At 33.2% G+C, this 14435-nt stretch overlaps 1 protein-coding gene across 3 annotated transcripts in view; it reads right to left on the reverse strand.

The window, feature by feature from the left end:
- LOC128680358 (5-hydroxytryptamine receptor 1-like) overlaps positions 1-14435 on the reverse strand; it is a 90723-nt gene that overhangs the window by 42754 nt on the left and 33534 nt on the right. For all 3 annotated transcript variants that reach the window (XM_053763445.1, XM_053763443.1, XM_053763444.1), the window contains one exon: positions 10578-10600. The gene's annotated coding sequence lies outside the window, so the exon portion shown is untranslated. The remainder of the gene's footprint in view (positions 1-10577; positions 10601-14435) is intronic.

Raw genomic sequence — 14435 nt, forward strand, 5'->3', positions numbered from 1 at the left:
AACGCAGAATAACATAGAAATTGTATGAAGTTTCGACGCATTATAGCAACGCACGTCAATGTCAAAACCCATAGAAAACAACGTCGCAGAAAGCACGTCGGAGCAACGTACTGCGAGCAATGGGAACACGCTTTAAGCTGGTGTTGTAGAACAAACATATTACCATAGATTACGATTATTTAGACAGATCAATGTTTACGGAAAATGATCATGAATTAGTTGAACCTTCAGAAATTGTTCCATTCATGGACAATATCCATTGACTTTACGGTTTATGATTATCCCCAGTATCGGCGTAAAGGTAGGGCGTGGATGGGAGACCGCCCAGGGCACGGCACACAAAAGGGCGCTGACAAGGTATCCAGCGCCCTATAGAAACTGACTTTTGAAACAGGACTGCTGAAAATAATCAATGATTGATCAAAAAATGGCTTACGTTGCACGTGAATAGTCTCTATGTGCGTGTTACATGCAAACTTAGCTGTGATGCTCCGAAGCCTGAGAATTAATTGATATATTAACCTGTAAATGACCAGCCGCTTGTCTGATGGCCTTGCTTGGATATTGTCTTTGGTAATGCTAAAAGATAAAAGATAATTTTATTAAACACATCGTAAATTGATACATATATTTAGTTGTTGTAAGATGTTAAGAGGGCGACGTGAAAATGTTGCCCGGGGCGTTCGCAGTAGTAAATCCGGCACTGATTATACCTTGTTACAGCTCCAAAAGCAACATTCTGTTAATAATTTCCATCGCATCGATACTCGTAATGAAGTGAATTGATATTCAGTACAGTTTAGAAACTTGTTTGTATATGTATTTAATACATTATAATTCGTATGCTTTGAAATACTTTTTGTTGATAATAATAATGAACATCGAAATGTAGTGAGACGCAGATAACCAATCATTGTGACGCGACGACAACCACACCGCAATGTGATTGGTTCGCTGCGTCTCAATTCGAATCGATTCGATAGTGAGAAGTGAAATACAAAGGTTCCCTATTTTTATGCAAACAATTTTATGGCATACTTTTACTTATCATAATAATAGTTATGCACAATATTAATTTGGCATAACGTTTTAGGCACCATTTTTTACGCATATGTACCATAAGCATAACAATTTTTAAGCATAATATTCTAAAGCATATTGGCGGCTTATGGGTGGCCCAAGGGCCACCCCGCCGCACCCTAACCTGCTGCTACACTGTAGCTTTATGCAAATCAAAATTATGGTAAAATACACTAGCCTATATAATATACCCTACTATAATTATGCTTATTGAAAAGATATGCCAAAAAACAAGTATGTCAAAATATTATTATGTCATAAAATATATGCCTAACTCGTTATGCTAAATTAAATTAGCATTAAAGATTTATGCGAAAAGAGGGATCCCAAATACAACCCCGCACCTCGCCCCCTCACCTCGAAAATTCCGAAAGAAAAAGATTAATTTATGTTTACCGATTGTGCGGCTTGCCCTTCGGTTAATTTAGCCATAAGTACATCGTTTCACGAAATACGGCGCTAAACGAGACTATAAAAGGAATAGAATTGGCTGAATTAAAAATTAAGGTCTGTTGTAAGAATTTATATTTAAGTGTTAATTAAGGCGATTCTATTGAAAGGGTTTCTTTTATCGACAAAAATTTGGTCATTTTATTTTTTCGTGATTTTACGTTCGCAAATGGATAGCTCTAAAAACATGACAATTATACGAGTATATATTTTTAGCTAAACTTCATCTATACTATTATTATAAGGAGGTAAGCGTTGTGAGTTTATATGTTTGAGGCGGGTAATCTCCGGAACTACCGAACCGATTTCAAAAATTATTTCATCATTAGAAAGTTTATGTTATCCAAGATTGCTATAGGCTATATATTTTATCTCAAAATTCCCACGGAGCGAAACCCCGGGCAATATCTAGTAGTAACTAAAATTGTTGAAATTATGTGGGGATTACGAATTCTTATGCCTTGGGCCTTAGTGTCTTAGTCGGTTCTTTATTATTTTGGTCTCTTTCTAGATTTTTTTTTCTTTAAACTTTGTTTATTGAACCGTAAAATAATGTCAACAATGTTTCACGGAACGGAACATTCATAATCTGTCACATTATATAGTGTTTCCTGTAATAGCATTCAATGCCAACCACTTAACGCAGTGCGTTTTAAATAGCTTTGATTCGGGAGTGAAACATCTTGAAGATAATTATAATTAATTGTTGAAAACTAATGCGGTTCTTCTGTCTTATAAATGGAGAACATTTTGTCATATTTCTAACGAAATGTCACTGTGGTAAAGTTAAATTGATCTTGAACCTTGTATTGCGGTCGTCGATAAAAAAATAATTTACTTTCGAAATAATATAAGAAAAAAAAATGAGCGGCACTTTGATGATTTCCTTAATTGTCCGTGGCAGTAAGGACACATATTTTTCGCGCTTTTTTATACTAGGTTCATGTGCTTAATAAAACACAAAATTATAGTTAACTTAAAACAGAAAAAAACTATAATATTATAAATTTATAATAATAAATATCTCTTAATAAACATACAAAAACAATATTAATAAATCTAGGATCACTTAAACACGAGTACAGTAAAAATATATTGAAAAAATTCATCAAAACGATCTAAAATTATTGTTTATCAAATTGTGTTCTAAATATAAAACAAATATTGCTTTGTTTATTTTGTGTTCCCGTTTTTAGCACGCAAATCTATCATGAGTTTATTTTCTATTGTTGAATGTACACTTCCTTGCAGCGAATAATACACAACTAGCGCCTAAAATAGCCATAGGCCATCCTTCAGCGCTTCAGTAACCGATGTTTTGTGCTGAATAACACACGGGATATTTATATACGTCACGGCGAATGAATCAAAATTAGGGCCAGCGCAGACTAGGTCAGGAAATCGTATGTAATTGAAATAAAATTTATAATCGATTTTTTTTATAAACATTTAATTTATATCCAAAGAATCGGCTTGGTATTAAACTTTATTTTTATTCGTACTCACACTTCTTACATTTGCAATTTAAAAATGTCATAATTATTATTTTTTTATTCTCATATCTTTATCAATCCGTCATTTTGTAGAAGAAAACTTATAAATGCTCAATTACTTATATTTAAAAATAACATAAATACTTAATTACCTACCGAAATACCTCCAAAATGCCAACTGGCAAGAATTAGCACAGCATAAAAAATAATGGAATGTTCTAGTACTGTGTAGTAGATTGTATTATGTCAAATTTACTACCTATGTTTTATACTGAATATTCTTTATATCGACTATTTATCATGCGAAATTCTTCACGCATTCCTGGTGATGTAGGCGTCTAGAGGCTGCGGTGATCACTTCTCGTCAGGTGGACTGCAGCTTGTTTGCTTGCTCAGTAATATAAAAAGAAATTCTTTAATAGACACAAATATATTGCTAAAACTTTCTCTCTTGTCTACATTCACCTTAACAATTTTTATTTTTATGATAACCTATAATAATTTATGGGTAACATATCCGTGAATGATCCTATCCTAGTACTTATTACATATTTTGGTTAGATAGTACGTCGTAATTTATTGATATTTGCTGTTTTTTGTTTCTTATCATATCAATATTTTATCTCATACAATCCCATTATTTAGCGATGAGAAATTACCCACATATGTACATATTATTTTATTTTTTACTCTGTTAGGTATAAAACATAATATAGTTACGGATAGTTGTTGAATGGAGAGAAACTCCCGACTCAGAAGTTGCTCGCATCATCTCATTAAAAAAAAAACCTGCAGGACAAGCGGAAGTAGGTAAAAATTACCTTGCAAAATTTTATTACAGACAGACAAACATGGGGACAGGTAAGTAAGTTCGAAGTAAAAGCTTGTAAAAATAGTCTAAGAAATTTCTAAAACTTATTTTTTAAAATAATTATGTCGTTTTAAATTAATAAATGTCGACTTAAGTGTAATTTGATAAAACATATTTCGTGAAATAAATTACCTACTTATGTTATTAAATGTATATTATCTTCAGCTTATTATATTCTAAACGCGTTATTTACACAGCCCACACAGAATTCAACCTGATTTTAAGTACAAAACACCTTAAGTACCTTTCAACCCGTCTTGTAGCTTAAGATTAGAACTGGATTGATCTGGATTTAAAGTGTATACTGCGGTAATCTCTTTTCAGCAAATTTTAATTAAGATTGAACAAAGGAACGATACTAAAAACTTTTAAACGTTAAAAACGTTTTATTATTCGGAGTTTAAAAGTTTAAATAATAAAATGAAGACGTGTACGTTGAATTTAGAAATTTGTATTATTTCAGTATTTCAAATAATTAGCATCGTTTTGTTTCGGAATTACAATAATTTATTGTGATAAAATACAAAATCTGTTGTGAATATTCGTAATGTTTGTGAATAAATGAATTGAATTAACCGAAATATTATTTATAAAGTTTTAAACTTTTGAGAAAATTTTGTAATTATTTTATTTATAATTTAAAGCATTAGCAATGATTATTTTATAATTATTGCTAACCTTTTAACGTAATATTATACTATAAAAATAACAATAACATGATATTCGTTATTGAGAGAGAGAGAGAGAGAGAGAGATTGAATAATTAAAGGTTATTTTTCTTTGTATTTGATAATCGGAATTTAGTGCAAAATTAGAGAGGAATTTATGATTGATCCTTAGTTATAATTTTAGCTCAATTACCAAACTTAAACGTTGACCAAAATAGTCCAGTTCTTGTGTTCCCGAGATATCGACTAAGGTGTGCAGAAATCTCTTCGAGCTTTTTTGCATCCACACCGCAAAGTTCTAGGGCAAAAGGCTCCTTAAGTGACGCATATTTACGTCTAAAAAGGTTCATTTTTCATATCCATATTTCATCCGCGTTTTTCAAATACCTACTAAAATTGAATTTCATTCTGTGTAATAAATTACACAAAATCTAGTTTGAAAACATTTTTGCTGATAGGTAACTACCTATCAGCAAAAATGTTTTCAAACTTTCTATCACCTATCACTGAAGTATTCCCCAACGTCGGTTACGTAAACCTACAATTTGTCAGTACACTTCGACCAATCCTTCTTCTGTTCAGCATCAGATATAAATAATTTATGTAATGAGCAAACGAAACAAACGGTCTACAGATTGATTAGTCTAAATAAAATTATATTTATCAATATGTCTACGTGCGTGGTGGAATCGTACTATCTGTCAGTAAATGGTTTTTAGTTTTTAAGCTATAAATTGCAGATTTATTCTCGCGTTGGGCCATAAAAAAATTTACCTGTGTAATACGGTCAACAACAACTTAACCAAAACATTGCCAATTCGCTACTATCTACCGTGGCATAGAGGTTCATTTGGGCACTTTACATGCGGTTGACTGACTGTACTTATTTATGATTATAGTTAGATGTTCGATCGTGTGGTTTCGTTGTATGAAAACAAAGATTTGAAATTACCTATAAATATGTCGAATAAAAAGTCGCCTCACAAATCGATTGTTGAATGGTCAATTAAGTTTAAATTGAATCTTGAAATGGTTATACGAATTTAACCTTATATATTATAGTGGGCCTGTGTCTAGGAAACTCACTCCCGGGACGGCTGGACGGAGGCAATAAATTATACCAAATGGGAAACAATTGCGTAGTTAATGATCTTGCTTTACCAAATTAACGTCTCCATTTTGGAAACTGTGGTTATAAAAAACATAATTTATCACTAACTATTTTATATTGGAATATGCGTCTTGCTTTTTAACCTAAATTTAAATAATGAAGTGAAAAATAATCTTTGAAGAGGCGACATTATAAATTAACGAAAATTTAAACACTTTTCGGGATGTTTAGTTTTATTTTTTGCCTAATACTAAACATATTATTTATGTTGTTTATCTAATTCAATTATTATTTTATTTAATTTTCACAAAAAAGCATTTTTAATTAATTGATTTTTATGAAATTTAGAACAGGTAAAATATAACACCTAACATTACTGCATACTGGTTTAACCCGACTTTCCTTACCCGAATTCCGCAGCGTAGCTACGATATGTTAGTATTTGGTCTATTATCTTCTTCATAGTGGTATTCCTCATGGCTGAGGGTCGTGGTCATTACGTGAAATGAAACACACAAAACCACTTTCTTGGCAATATTAATGGAGTGGTTTGCCATTGCACACACAAGTTAATAATAATCAACCAGTGTGCAGGTTTCCTCACGATGTTTTCCTTCACCGGAAGCAAGTGGTGGTCGATGAAAACTACTATATCTCATATATAGTAGTTTTCATACAGATTTGTATACAAACTCATGTGGCACGACTAGGATTCGAACATGGGACCTTTCGATCCACAGGCGGGCGTCTTAACCATTACACCACCACCGCTTCTGGTCTATTATACTTCAACCACACTTTGTGACGAAAAAAATGTTTGATCTAAAGAAGTCTTGAATCATATTTATATATATATCACTAAGCGAAATCAATTATTTCCATCGATACACACCACAACTGTCTATTATACTTCCACCGGTTCATATTGGCGTACGCAAATAAATACACTGTATCATACCAGGCATTTTTCCAGAAACACGTCTATTTTTAGCGGACTCACCAAAGCGTTGTACCGTAGAAAATACGTTATTTATTACATCTTCCGACTTGGTTTCATTTATCTTTATTACATGCTTATTACCTAGTTACACCTGTCTTTCTTTCGGCTTTGATAGATAATAGATCCGTGATTGAGCTGAAATTTACACTTAATCGGATGATTATGCAATGTTATTGTGGAAGATGATTCGCGGCAGTCTTTATGTCCGTGACATTGACAAATTCCTGGAGTTTGTCTTCTATGCCTTCGCTTGTATACCACGTCTAGCGCAAACAAACATATTATAAACCGCCTGCGGCAGAAAAGGTAAAGTATTGTTGAAAAACAACTTACCCAAGTATTGTTGAAAAATATTATATGCATGTCTGAAAACAGCGCGAAGTATACGAGAAAAAAGGAAGGAAAGCGAACCCTGGGTTCCGACGTTCAATGGAGGTGGAAGCAACCATTAAAACGTTAAAAGAAATTATGCAACGAGATTATTAGATAATGATATAGGTTGTCGGTTCGGCACACGGTTTATGTATAACACTGGGTTGAAGGTTTTTACGATGACGAGACTATTCAATACTATTGGCTAGAAAATCGTGGTAGCTAGAAAGGCAATAATTTCAGATCAAATTCCATATTGATTAATAGTTTATTTACGTGAAGGTCCGCATGCTTCTTAAACACGAATGCGTCTACACCATAGATAAAAGAAGTATATGTCCATCCTCTGGTCTATGAGCTGTGTCGTGTTACACCTTGTATCTTCCTTGAATACCATCCTTGGAAAAGATAATTTGAATATTACATAACAAATTATTTGAGTAAGTTGAAATTACACTTGAAATATTATTAACCTAGTATCTACAGATATATTATATTTATCTATAGACACTAGGTTTCCTTTAACCAAAATAATATTTCAAGTGTAATTTCAACTTACTCAATTTCCTCAATATTTTTTTCCCAGCTCGATAATGACTAATGTAAATAAATAATAAATGTATTAGGACAAATCACACAGATTGAGCTAGCCCCAAAGTAAGTTCGAGACTTGTGTTATGCGATACTAACTCAACGATACTATATTTTATAACAAATACATATATAGATAAACATCCAAGACCCGGATCAATCAGAAAAAGATCATTTTTCTATCATGACCCGACAGGGGTCGAACCCAGGACCTCTCGGTTCAGTGGCAAGAACTTTACTACTGCGCCACCGAGGTCGTCAGTCAGTTTCAGTCGAAATGCTCAAAGGGGGGATAAAATGGGGAGAATAATGGGAGCCGGCAGATAGAAAACCAATCCACTTGACCATTCTGGGGATTTTAAATAAAACGAGGGAATTCAAGTATTCCACTCAGAGCACCTACTGTAGGTATATATGTAACTTAACTGTCCACTGTGTTTATTTATTTAATCTGTCCATCGACTACAAATGGCGGACATTCTCTACTAGTATAAAGATACCAAGTTAAAATGGTATGAGCATTTTTCATGATCCGCGTAAGCCGCTTCATATATTTCCGAATGCATTGCTTTATTTCGCCAATCTGGATCTCGTCAGGACAAGCATGGTACGCATTACTTCTCTTTTCGCCTGTGTCCAGTTGCATTCGAAGCTGTAATGTCACGAAGTCCGAGACAATAAAACATAAATCATATATTTTGGCAGATTCATCTGTGATTTTACAACCTTTGGAATTTCTATATATAAATATTTGTTGCCAATGCTATTTGTAACACATCCATTTTCTCTAGCAAGGTGCTTTAGATTCGGTGCTCTGAGAGGAGTACCTCATAGTCTCGCAGGTTGGGAATTTCCGACTCGGCTAATATTATTTTTAATTTGTTCCCTTTTGGCTTTGTCGTAAAGCCAGTATACCAAAAGTGAAACTTAAAACAGGCTCATTCCTTTTTAATTAACAAAATTATCACGAAAACTAGATATTTCGTTTGAAATAAAAAAATCTCTTTTACTCATTGTTATAAAGTTTGATGTACATGGATAAATAATTAAAAATATAAACAAGTAACCGTAAGTTTCAGAATTTTAAATATGCAAATTGCATTTGAACATACAGATTCATATATTCTTTTCTAACGAGTTTCTTTAGATGAGAGAGAAAGAGAGGAGAAACTGAATATTGTGATGCAATATGAGTTTACGCCCGGGCAAAATAGTTCTGCCCTGGCGTAAGCTCATCTGTTGATGGCCTACTAATTTAGCTACCAAATTAGCCAAAATTGCATTGCTGATTGCTGATGAATTGAATTTTGCAATTAAAATTTAATATAACAATGTTAAATTTTCAATATGAATAATAGAGATAATTAAGTAGTACTAGATGTTGCCCGCGGTTTCGCTCCCGTGAGAATTTTGAGATAAAATGTAGCCTATAGCATTCTTGGATAATGTACCTTTCTAATTATGAAAGATTTTTTTAAATCGGCTCAGTAATTAGTTTGGGAGATTACCCGCCTCAAACATATAAACGCTTACCTCTTTATAATATTAGTGTGGATAGGAAAATAAACCTAACCTAACCTTATTCTGAATATTAGACACAAAATGTTCATATATTTATTTATAGGCATAGTATTTTTTCCAAGTAATTGATATCCAGGTCCAACAATCCTTTAATATGAATGTGCACACAAACCTAACCAGGTTTATACACAAATGTAAAGAAACCCTTTATGGTTATAAGATTTTCTTTAATTTAAAAATTGTACTCACACTGTCAGATACATGTCACGAAGGAGAATCGGATTTTAGTTTTTGTTAGATTAAGATTTTATGTTAAAGAATCCTTGGAATATAATCTTTTAATGTTGTTTCTTGATTTTTCACAGGTGAGTACATTTTTTGTTCATGGTAAACTTAATTCAGTTTATAAATGTTGCGTAATTAGCTATAAAAAATAAATATTTTGATTTTTCACAGAAACATGAGTTTTTATTTCAATAAAACCTAGACAGAGGAAATATATATATATGGCGAAATGTTCTTGGTAAATGAACAAGTTATTATTAAGTTATTTAGTTTAATTATCAAATTTTTTTATCTAGTCCAATCTTCGAAACGGTGAGTACAGATTTATTATTTTTATTATTGTAATTGTTTTATTGGGAAAAATTTTTTATAAGCTTTGGAGTCAACATTCAAGCATATAATAATTGTTTATATAACAATAATTCCTTTACTATAACACTTGTAATATAACACGAGTATAATCTTATTTGCATTTTATGGTAAAACTAGACCGATTAAACTTTTCTCTTACCTGTTTTTCTTAGCGGATTAAATTTAAACACGCGTTTTAAAATGTGAGTTTGTAAAAAATGTGGTTGTTTATTGAAACTTTAAAAGACCGTCTTAGTATAACATCAGCGTGTTGCGTGGGGGCGAAGGTCTTAAAGTGTTTAAGCTATGGAAGGATGATGTTCAGCAATGAGTCGTTTCGATTAGTCTATTTGCTAGTATGTTTGTTTATTAAACTTTATTGTTCCAACTAAAGCATTTATAAACAAATGGCGAAAAAATGTTTATATTATGTTCGTATATCTATGTACTGCAAATAGAAAATGCCTTATCGTCCGATATCGACGCGATCCGATAGCGATACGTGACTCTAGATGAAGAGTTCTCCAGAGATCTAAGGAATTTCTTCATTATATCCCCCTTTTATTTATAGGTAAATAAAAGCTAGCTTTTATCGCCCGCGCGAACTTCCCACGGGAAATGTGCTTTTTTACTTACGCTTAAACTACTGGATAGAATTTGATACGGTTTCCACACTTGTATAGCGGATGGTCTAACTTAAAGTCTGGCATAGGTTTCATCGCGGCACGTGGCTTGAATTTCATTCGTAAGATTCCAGTAGATAGGTATTTAGATAGGTACTTACATTTTTTATGTAGAAATTTTTACCTGTAACAAGATCAAAATTTAATTAAATAAATTTTCGCTAATTAAATAAAAGTGAGACACATCAATAGGCTAATAAAAACAAGTTCAATAAACATATAGGTACCTATATTTTTAAGTGGTTCAGTTATTATGTCACACATGCTATTATAATCAATTTTGAAAATCATTAGCAAAAATTTTTTTTACAAACATTGTAGGTACAGCCACAAATACTCATACTAATAAAACTTCATGTCATCAAACAAGAATAGATCATTCTATATACCTACTTTTTTATTAGAAAAATATGATGTTAATTTTGTATCAACCTTATTAAAAGTCATTCCATTAAAACACATTTCATTATGGAAAATATATTATACGTTCGCCGGTGACTTTCATACTGGCATGCATTTTATTACCAGGTAAAAGTAATTATCGGTTTTATGATGAAAAGTCGCCTGAATTGCTGATTTTTATCAAAATACTGGAAAATTTGAATCGTAAACCGTTCGATCCAGGAGATAATAAAAACAATTGAAAAATAATACGACCGCAATCCAATCGGGCTGCGTGGCAACTAAAAAGTTAATTAGATCAGGAATGAAAGTACATGTATTTAATCTTTCAGAATGTAAAATTTTCACCAATAAAACCGCTATGCGTGGCCTTCCTAGGTTCGCTCTGTCTTCCCCGTCAAGGATGAAGACGAGATACCAGTCCAGAGCATGAATTGAATAGTTCCCACTCCAATAGCTCCACTTTGTGCTCCAATCATTTTATTTCGGGTGCTTTCAGGGAATATTAAATTCCTCGGAGAGCACCTCGAACAAACTAGTTCCCGTGACGTCTGTTTGATTACATGAATAAAATAAAAAAGGATACAATATAGTATAAGCATTGTGTCCGAGGCAATTGAAATACATTGTAAAGCCTATTATGACAAAAGCATTCCCAAAGAGGGATGACACCAGGAAGGCCAGTCATAAAGTCTAATCTTAGAAATTAAACAGATTGGTGTCTACGCCGATCCCGGACTTTGGGCGTCTTAGCCGTAAACACAACCATCTCCGGACATTGAGAGACAAAAGTAGGAGCTTTTTGAATAATTTCTTTGAAAAGAATGCATCAAAATCTGATGTTGATGATGAAATAATATTTCGAAAATATGCATTCGCTTTATTAACTGGCATTGAGCATATAACCTAGCATCTATACATATTATAAAAAGAAGTATGAACTGTATGAACACAATAAACTCAAAAACTACCGGACGGATTTTTATACGGTCTTAACAAATAGATAGTGTGATTCCCGAGGAAGGTTCAGGTATATAATTGATTACGGTTTTACGCGAACGAAGCCGGGACGGGCCGCTGGTTTATTGCTGCACCCTTGTCGAATTCTTTGGGTCGGACCAGAAATTTTAATAATTTTCAGTAGCGGCAATTTATTAAAAATACTCAACATTGTTAGAAAGAAGGCAATTAAAAGAATGTTCCAATGAAAAATTCAATAACCTCATAAAACTTTGAGCTCGCACATGTAGGGTAGCCAACTGTGTCCGGACTTTTAATAATCTCTTAAAAAATTTTCAATTAGATATTTTCCGAATACGTTCACTGAAATTTAAAAAGAGGTTATCCTCTGTAAATACTACATTTTTTACTTGTTTACCTCATTACAATGTTGGGAATCCATTGGAATCATAAGGTCTTTCGGTCTACTCTAGATAAAATACGCCTTTTCCTGATCGAGAAAATATCATGTGCTTTCTTTTAGTGTCTGCTAACGGCCCCTAAAATATAATAAATTATTAGCAATCACACTATCTATTGGTCAAAACAGCATGAAAATAAGACAGACACCGTAAAAATAACCTTAATATTTTGAAGATTCGGCTGTGATTTCACAACCCTCGTACAACGCCCCGTACGATATGCACGGGAGGATATAGAATTCTATTCTAGGGCGGAACCATATACCATTCCGTCCTTACACCTTTATAGCAATATAGGTAACTTAATTATAAATGGTGAACAATTAGTATTTACCCATAGAGCAACACGGGTCTTTCGTTCCGGTACGGAAAACCCGTGTTGCTCTGTGTATTTACCCTACTGGTTTAAAGTTAGATTATTTTGTAAAAGCAGAACAAATTGTTTTTACACTGCGGTTTGCCGGGTATTTGTACACAAACAGAAAAGTTTTTAGAACCAAGTATAGTTAATTAAATTTATACCTTACCTAATGTAATATTCCCTGAAGATTCCCACCTTTTGTCATGAAAAACGAAAAGATTTGTATTGAACAAAAACGAAAAGATTTGTATTTTTTTGTTTACAATGAATAAACGCAAAAACTTACTGGACCAATTTTGATGGTATTTAATATAGAGACAGATGAAAACTTGGAGTAACGTTGAGTAGGCTATATTTTTTATTATGCTTTTACCCAATCAAAGCCAAGACGGGCCGCTGATCCTCAATAAAATTCCATACGTAAACAGACTAGCTATTGCCTATGGCTTTGTCTACGTAAAGTAGCCTATGACACTCTCCAGCTCACAAACTATTTCCATACCAAAAATCACCACAATTCGTTGCTCGATTTTGACGTGAAAGACGGACAAACAAACACACTTTCACATTTCTAATATTAGTATGAATTTACAGGTAGGCCTAGGGAAGTCCTCAGGGACCCATACATAATACTAATGACCAGTTTAGTAATATTGTTATCAGGGCAAGCACATTATTTTCCTTTAACCTTATTTATTGGGTTTTACTCCTGGGAACACGTGAGGTTAAGTTACTATATGTTTGGGGCTTACTAAAACATACCACTGCACTTAGGTTATGATCGTGTTCATAGAGAAAATGATACCAAATTTCATAGAAATTGGCCAAGCCGTTTGAGCGTGAAGAAGTAACAAAACGAACATACTCACATACTTTCACCTTTATAATATTAGTGGAATTTAAATAGGTATAAATAAATTATTTACATTTAAATTTTTTATACCTAATAAATAAAAAATAAATTGTTACGTCGAAAAATGTTGGTGGAAGAAATCCACAATTATTTACACTGGATAGCTGTTCGCATTATCTAAAATTATTCGCTTTACTATCTTGATGCAACAGCACATCAAGTTACCTTGCTTGAACCTCTATAGCATAGATAATAGCGGTAAATTTGCAATGAATTTAAATAGGTTGATGTGCTGTTGACTGTACAATCTACTATTCTTACGTAGTGTCTTCGGGAACGACTGTTCCCTTAGGCACAACTAGTTGCGACAAAGGGAAGTCTGGTTATGTATCAGTTCCATGATCTGCGATATCACCGTGTAATGACTGCGTAATGTCGGTCTGTCTGACGGGCGCCGTTAGTGACGTCACACTGTTTTGATTGATCGCTGCGGCTGACGAGGCTGTTTGATACTAATAAGACCTCGTCCACACTGGCGCTTTTTTAACGTGCATCGTTGACGGCTTTTTAACGTTTTCGTTATGTGTGCCTAACGCCCAGAGGCCTTACCAACATCTCTTAACGCGATCCACTTTGCGACCTAAACTGATCTGAATCATTTTGTATGAAATGATTGCGATTCATTTAATTAAACTGAGCTAACCATAATTGAACTGAGTTGCATTTGAAACGTTCCGTAATAGTTAATTGATGCTTCTTTGAAGAACATACTATATGTCGGAGTGTAGCTTCAATTTTTTTTTATAAAATGTTTCACAAAATCAGAATATAGGGTCGAGTTATTTTATTGTCATTACACCGAGAGTGTTGTATGTGCATATAGTATTTGTATGTGTTTTAAGTTACATATTTACGATTTCAT

Source organism: Plodia interpunctella, chromosome 24 (assembly GCF_027563975.2).
Source record: "Plodia interpunctella isolate USDA-ARS_2022_Savannah chromosome 24, ilPloInte3.2, whole genome shotgun sequence".
NCBI classification, from domain to species: Eukaryota; Metazoa; Arthropoda; class Insecta; order Lepidoptera; family Pyralidae; genus Plodia; species Plodia interpunctella.